The sequence below is a fragment of the Salmo salar genome, chromosome 06 (genome assembly GCF_965601325.2).
Source record: "Salmo salar chromosome 06, fSalSal1, whole genome shotgun sequence".
Lineage (NCBI taxonomy): Eukaryota > Metazoa > Chordata > Actinopteri > Salmoniformes > Salmonidae > Salmo > Salmo salar.
In genome coordinates, this window is record NC_138296.1 from 7,421,843 (window position 1) to 7,430,000 (window position 8,158).

General features: G+C 44.6%; 1 protein-coding gene across 1 annotated transcript in view; it reads left to right on the forward strand.

Annotated features, from left to right (window-relative positions):
- Positions 1-287: 287 nt before the first annotated feature.
- LOC106594842 (RNA binding protein fox-1 homolog 1) overlaps positions 288-8,158 on the forward strand; it is a 743,212-nt gene continuing 735,341 nt past the window's right edge. Inside the window, exon 1 of the mRNA XM_082976289.1 lies at positions 288-339. The gene's annotated coding sequence lies outside the window, so the exon portion shown is untranslated. The remainder of the gene's footprint in view (positions 340-8,158) is intronic.

Sequence of the window (8,158 nt, forward strand, 5' to 3'; positions counted from 1 at the left end):
ACCTTAGACCATATTCTAATTAAGATATTAGAAGATCTCTCTCTGTGTGTGTGTGTGTGTGTGTGTGTGTGTTGGTGAATGGGTCGGTGAACTGATAAGTCCACAACATTTACACTAAGTAATAAACCAATCAAGAGTGTACTGTCATGTACACACCTGAATTACTACTGTCAACACTCAACACAACAATCTCTCTGCCAGCATGATAGCTCTCTACTGCTTTACCTGTTTTCTAATGCCCCCTATCCTTCTCTGTCTCTCTCTCTCATTCCCTCTCTCCCTGTCTCTCAGAGTTCCAGCAGTGACAGTAGCATCTGTTTAAATAAGGACAGTGTCTCGGTGAGTAACAGACGGATGTTCTACCTTTCTCTCTTTCTTTTTCATCTCCACTCCCTCGCTCCACTCCTCCTCCACAGCTGTCTGCAAGGCAGCCGACCAAATCAGGTAGAACTAGAGGAGCTTACACACACACACACACACACACACACACACACACACACACACACACACACACACACACACACACACACACACACACACACACACACACACACACACACACACACACACACACACACACACACACACACGCAGTGGAGTGGTGAATAGCCGTGGTGTGTGTAGGATTTAAAGGATAATGTGAGTGTGTGCTTACATAACACTGTAACAATCTGTGTGGCTGTTATTAAAACAAGTTTTGGTTTAAAAACCAGCCCTGCTAATTGACAAAATGTAGCGAATTGAAAAGAAAGCCTAGCTCTTCTCCGCAGGTGAGATTAAAGGAGAGGACAGAAGAGATGATGAAGGACAAGTGAGGCAGCAGGAGAGTAAAGGAGAGGACAGAAGAGATGATGGAGGATAAGTGAGGCAGCAGGAGATTAAAGGAGAGGACAGAAGAGATGATGGAGGACAAGTGAGGCAGCAGGAGATTAAAGGAGAGGACAGAAGAGATGATGGAGGATAAGTGCAGCAGCAGGAGATTAAAGGAGAGGACAGAAGAGATGATGGAGGATAAGTGCAGCAGCAGGAGATTAAAGGAGAGGACAGAAGAGATGATGGAGGACAAGTGAGGCAGCAGGAGATTAAAGGAGAGGACAGAAGAGATTATGGAGGATAAGTGCAGCAGCAGGAGATTAAAGGAGAGGACAGAAGAGATGATGGAGGATAAGTGAGGCAGCAGGAGATTAAAGGAGAGGACAGAAGAGATTATGGAGGATAAGTGCAGCAGCAGGAGATTAAAGGAGAGGACAGAAGAGATGATGGAGGATAAGTGCAGCAGCAGGAGATTAAAGGAGAGGACAGAAGAGATGATGGAGGATAAATGCAGCAGCAGGAGATGAAAGGAGAGGACAGAAGTGATGATGGAGGATAAAATATATACATCCGATACTACAGACTGGACATTTAACTTCCTGGATTCAACTAACACTTTTTCTCCGTGTGTTTAACCAACAGCATTTTATCTCTGTCTTTCTCTTTCTTAGTTTGTATATTTCTCTGTCTTTTTTTCACCTTTGATAACTCCTTAAAGTGAAGGTGTTGTACGTTTACTGAGGCTCTGACAGAAAGAAAAGAGAAGATAAAGAGTTTGAAACTTTGTAGAAGTCTGAAGGTTAGGGTTGTGATGTAGAGATACTGAAAACATATTCCTCTGGGTTCTCTCTTCCTTCTCCTCCTCCTCGTCATCCTCCTCCTCCTTGTCATCCTCCTCCTCCTTGTCATCCTCCTCCTCCTCTATCATCTTCTCTCCTCCTTTCTCATCCTCCTCCTCCTTATTTTTCTCCTCCTCCATCTTCTCTCCTCCTTTCTCATCCTCCTCTTCCTCTTCCTCCGCCTCTTCATCTTCCTCTTCCTCCTCCTCCATCTCATCAGTACTGAATCCTGCTTGAGACTCATGTTCCCTGCTCTGTGATTATAGAGGGTGTGATTATTCTGCCTGGTTTTGGGGTCTGTTGAAATCAAAGGCAAGTCAAAGCCAGAGGAGGAAAACAGAGATGGAGAGGGAGAGATATTGTTCTGATCAGAAACTTGATATATTGTGTTTAGCGCGAGAGAGAGAGAAACAGGGACTAGAATGTTGCATTGTGGTGTTTTTATGCTCATAGCTTCTCTGTTACAGAGATATATTGGAGCTGTCTGTACTCCTCAGTAGGTCTTCTCTGTCTGAACTCTGTTCTAATGGGAGCTGTCCGTGGTCCTGAAGTATATTCTCTGTCCTAACTCTCTCATAATGGGAGCTGTCCGTGGTCCTGAGGGAAATTCTCTGCCCCAACACTGTCCATGACAATAAGATACACTCTGAATGGACAGCTAGACACTAAGATACACTCTGAATGGACAGCTAGACAATAAGATACACTCTGAATGGACAGCTAGACAATAAGATACACTCTGAATGGACAGCTAGACACTAAGATACACTCTGAATGGACAGCTAGACAATAAGATACACTCTGAATGGACAGCTAGACACTAAGATACACTCTGAATGGACAGCTAGACACTAAGATACACTCTGAATGGACAGCTAGACACTAAGATACACTCTGAATGGACAGCTAGACACTAAGATACACTCTGAATGGACAGCTAGACACTAAGATACACTCTGAATGGACAGCTAGACAATAAGATACACTCTGAATGGACAGCTAGACACTAAGATACACTCTGAATGGACAGCTAGACACTAAGATACACTCTGAATGGACAGCTAGACACTAAGATACACTCTGAATGGACAGCTAGACACTAAGATACACTCTGAATGGACAGCTAGACACTAAGATACACTCTGAATGGACAGCTAGACACTAAGATACACTCTGAATGGACAGCTAGACACTAAGATACGCTCTGAATGGACAGCTAGACACTAAGATACGCTCTGAATGGACAGCTAGACACTAAGATACGCTCTGAATGGACAGCTAGACACTAAGATACACTCTGAATGGACAGCTAGACACTAAGATACACTCTGAATGGACAGCTAGACACTAAGATACACTCTGAATGGACAGCTAGACAATAAGATACACTCTGAATGGACAGCTAGACACTAAGATACACTCTGAATGGACAGCTAGACACTAAGATACACTCTGAAGGGACAGCTAGACACTAAGATACACTCTGAAGGGACAGCTAGACACTAAGATACACTCTGAATGGACAGCTAGACACTAAGATACACTCTGAATGGACAGCTAGACACTAAGATACACTCTGAATGGACAGCTAGACACTAAGATACACTCTGAATGGACAGCTAGACAATAAGATACACTCTGAATGGACAGCTAGACAATAAGATACACTCTGAATGGACAGCTAGACAATAAGATACACTCTGAATGGACAGCTAGACACTAAGATACACTCTGAATGGACAGCTAGACACTAAGATACACTCTGAATGGACAGCTAGACAATAAGATACACTCTGAATGGACAGCTAGACAATAAGATACACTCTGAATGGACAGCTAGACAATAAGATACACTCTGAATGGACAGCTAGACAATAAGATACACTCTGAATGGACAGCTAGACACTAAGATACACTCTGAATGGACAGCTAGACACTAAGATACACTCTGAATGGACAGCTAGACACTAAGATACACTCTGAATGGACAGCTAGACACTAAGATACACTCTGAATGGACAGCTAGACACCTAAGATACACTCTGAATGGACAGCTAGACACTAAGATACACTCTGAATGGACAGCTAGACACTAAGATACACTCTGAATGGACAGCTAGGCACTAAGATACACTCTGAATGGACAGCTAGGCACTAAGATACACTCTGAATGGACAGCTAGGCACTAAGATACACTCTGAATGGACAGCTAGACAATAAGATACACTCTGAATGGACAGCTAGGCACTAAGATACGCTCTACATGTGTAGCCGATATGAATAGCTAGCTAGCTGTGTATGTGCTAGTAGCCAGACAAGGATAGGCCCACAGAGATCCTATTAAATGACTGATATCTGAGTCTATGGACAGGCCTTTCTCTGCTCCTCACCTCTACCACCTCACTCTGCTGTGAATCCCCCTGCTCACCAAAAGATGGCGCCACATCACCATTCACAGCAGGCAGTATGCAGTATCCTCACCACTGGAGACTGCAGTTCCTAGGAATCTCACTTGTATTTCCTTGTGTCCTCATGTCCTCTCTCCTCGCTTCTTTTACCAAATCCCATTGGAGGAGATGATCCGAGGGGGCAGGACCTCTGACCTTCTCCTCCAATGTTGTTGGAGAAGGAAATGACGAGAGGACAGAAGGAACACAATTAAGATTCCCCCTAGTCACACATAGGTTAGATAGACATAACATTTAGGACTAGCTTACCTCCTAACCCAAACCTAATGGAGTAATGTTGTGGTAGACAGACAACCAGGATAATGCATTAATGTTGTGGTAGACAGGAAACCAGGATAATGAAGTAATGTTGTGGTAGACAGACAACCAGGGTAATGCAGTAATGTTGTGGTAGACAGGCAACCAGGATAATGAAGTAATGTTTTAGACAGGCAACCAGGATAATGCAGCACTGGTGTGGTAAACAGGCAACCAGGATAATGAAGTAATGTTGTGATAGACAGGCAACCAGGGTAATGCAGTATTGTTGTGGTAGATATACAACCAGGATAATGCAGTAAACCAGGGTAATGGAATTATGTTGTGATAGACATGCAACCAGGATAATGCAGTAATGTTGTGGTAGCCATATAACCAGGATAATGCAGTAATGTTGTGGTAGACAGGCAACCAGAGTAATGCAGTAACGTTGTGGTAGACAACCATGATAATGTTGTAATGTTGTGGTAGACAGGCAACCAGGGTAATGTAGTAATGCTGTGGTAGACAGAGAACCAGGATAATGCAGTAATATTTAGAATTCACCCACTCACAAACATTTGTGTGTGGAAACATGCATGCATGTGCACACACACATACTGTACACAGGCGTGAACACACACACACACACACACACACACACACACACACACACACACACACACACACACACACACACACACACACACACACACACACACAGCGTGACACACACATACACAGGCGTGAACACATACACACACATTAATGTGCCTGTTGCTCACCCACACACACCCATACAGGCTGCAGAGGCAGTGTTTTATTTATGATAGGAGATAGAGGGAGAGATATGAAGGCAGGAGGAGAGGGAAAGATGGGGGATGCATGGACAACTAGAGATAGAGGGAGAAAGAGAAAGCGAAACAGAGAGACAAAGAAAGAGAGAGAGAGGGGGAGAGACAACCAGTGAAGAACAAACACCATTGTAAATACAACCTAATATTTATGTTTATTTATTTTCCTATTTGCACATCATTACAACACTGTATATAGACATAATATGACATTTGAAATGTCTTTATTATTTTGGAACTTCTGTGAGTGCAATGTTTACTGTTAATTATTATTGTTTATTTCACTTTTGTTTGTCATCTACTTCACTTGCTTTGGCAATGTTAACATATATTTCCCATGTAAATAAAGCCCTTAAATTACATTGAATTGCAATTGAGAGAGAGACAAAGAAAGAGAGACAGACAGAGAGAGAGACAGAGATAATGATGGTATAAGGGTTCTTATTCTGTTATTTTATTTTTCTCTCTCTCTCTCTGTGTGTGTGTGTGTGTGTGTGTGTGTGTGTGTGTGTGTGTGTGTGTGCATGTGTGTGTGTGTGTGTGTGTGAATGTGTGTGTGTGTGTGTGTGTGTGTGTGTGAATGTGTGTGTGTGTGTGTGTGTGTGTGTGGGGTGTGTGTGTGTGTGTGTGTGTGTGTGTGTGTGTGTGTGTGTGTGTGTGTGTGAATGTGTGTGTGTGTGTGTGTGTGTGAATGTGTGTGTGTGTGTGTGTGTGTGTGTGTGTGTGTGTGTGTGTGTGTGTGTGTGTGTGTGTGTGTGTGTGTGTGTGTGTGTGTGTGTGTGAATGTGTGAATGTGTGTGTGTGTGAATGTGCGTGCGTTATCCTGGGTTAGTAGGACCAGTGGAGTGGCGTGTTAAATGTCAGGGATATGATGAAGAATAAGGAACAGGTGATGTGCAGCAGTTTAATGAAATCCACTGGCCCTGGGCTCAGTGTAGGAGAGGGTCCTAGCAACCTACATACATACATACACACATACATACACACATACACACAAGCACATATACACGTGCACACACACGAGCACATATACACGTGCACACACACACTCACATACACAAACATACACACACACACCCACACACACATACACACACACAGTGTTGTGATGGTGTTGTGCTGGTGTTGTGATGGTGTTGTGATGGTGTTGTGCTGGTGTTGTGCTGGCGTTGTGATGGCGTTGTGCTGGTGTTGTGATGGTGCTGTGCTGGTGTTGTGCTGGTGTTGTGATGGTGTTGTGCTGGTGTTGTGATGGTGTTGTGATGGTGTTGTGCTGGTGTTGTGCTGGTGTTGTGCTAGTGTTGTGCTGGTGTTGTGATGGTGTTGTGCTGGTGTTGTGATGGTGTTGTGATGGTGTTGTGCTGGCGTTGTGGTGGCGTTGTGCTGGCGTTGTGATGGCGTTGTGATGGCGTTGTGATGGTGTTGTGCTGGCGTTGTGCTGGCGTTGTGATGGCGTTGTGCTGGTGTTGTGATGGTGTTGTGATGGTGTTGTGCTGGTGTTGTGATGGTGTTGTGATAGTGTTGTGATGGTGTTGTGATGGTGTGTGATGGTGTTGTGCTGGTGTTGTGATGGTGTTGTGCTGGTGTTGTGCTAGTGTTGTGCTGGTGTTGTGCTGGTGTTGTGCTGGTGTTGTGCTGGTGTTGTGCTAGTGTTGTGCTGGTGTTGTGCTGGTGTTGTGATGGTGTTGTGATGGTGTTATTATGGTGTTGTGATGGTGTTATTATGGTGTTGTGCTGGTGTTGTGCTGGTGTTGTGATGGTGTTATTATGGTGTTGTGCTGGTGTTGTGCTAGTATTGTGATGGTGTTGTGATGGTGTTATGATGGTGTTGTGCTGGTGTTGTGATGGTGTTGTGATGGTGTTGTGCTGGTGTTGTGATGGTGTTATTATGGTGTTGTGCTGGTGTTGTGATGGTGTTATTATGGTGTGATTATGGTGTTGTGCTGGTGTTGTGCTGGTGTTGTGATGGTGTCATTATGGTGTTGTGCTGGTGTTGTGATGGTGTTGTGATGGTGTTGTGCTGGTGTTGTGATGGTGTTATTATGGTGTTGTGCTGGTGTTGTGATGGTGTTATTATGGTGTTGTGCTGGTGTTGTGATGGTGTTGTGATGGTGTTATTATGGTGTTGTGCTGGTGTGTTTTATTGTTGTGTGTATTATGTGTGTGTGTGTGTGTGTCTCTCTCTCTGTCTCTCTCTCTATGTGTGTCTCTCTCTTTCTCTCTCTGTCTGTTTATTTCTCACGTTGTGCCTCTCTCTCTCTGTGTGTCTCTCTCTCTCTCTCTGTGTGCTGCAGCTTTAAGAGGGTGCTACTGCAGTTACATAAACAGCAGCCAGGGAGAAAGTTTCACCCTTCTAATCAGCCATATTATTATTATTATTATTAAGAGTAGAAACTTCAAAGGAGAGAGAGAGAAAGGCAGAGAGGAAGAGAGAAGGAGAGAGAGAGGAGGAAAGGGAGAGAGCAAGAGAAGGAAAGGGGGAGAGAGAGAGAGAGAAAGAGGGGAGCAGGAAGGAGAGAGGGAGAGAGAGAGAGAGAGAAGGAAAGGGAGAGAGAGGGGGAGAGGGAAGGAGAAAGGGCGAGATAGAGGGGGAGAGGGAAGGAGAGAGAGGGAAAGGGAGAGAGAGGAGGAGAGGGAGAGAGAGGGGGGGCAGGAGGGAGAGAGGGGGGAAAGAGAGAGAGCGAGGGGGAGCAGGAGGAGAGAGGGGGGGAGAGAGAGAGAGAAGGAAAATGAGAGAGAGGGGGAGAGGGAAGGAGAGAGAGAGAGAAGGCTTGTCAATGACCTGAATCAGAGATACTGCTGCTGCTTACAGCCTTCCAGGTCTGGGTATATGATGGTTAACACAGTTCAGGGATAACACTGAACGTCTCACCATTACAACAGCCACCGTTCACTTTGATACTCTAGACAAACGCTCTGCTCTGTGTGTCTCTCTCTGTGTGTGTGT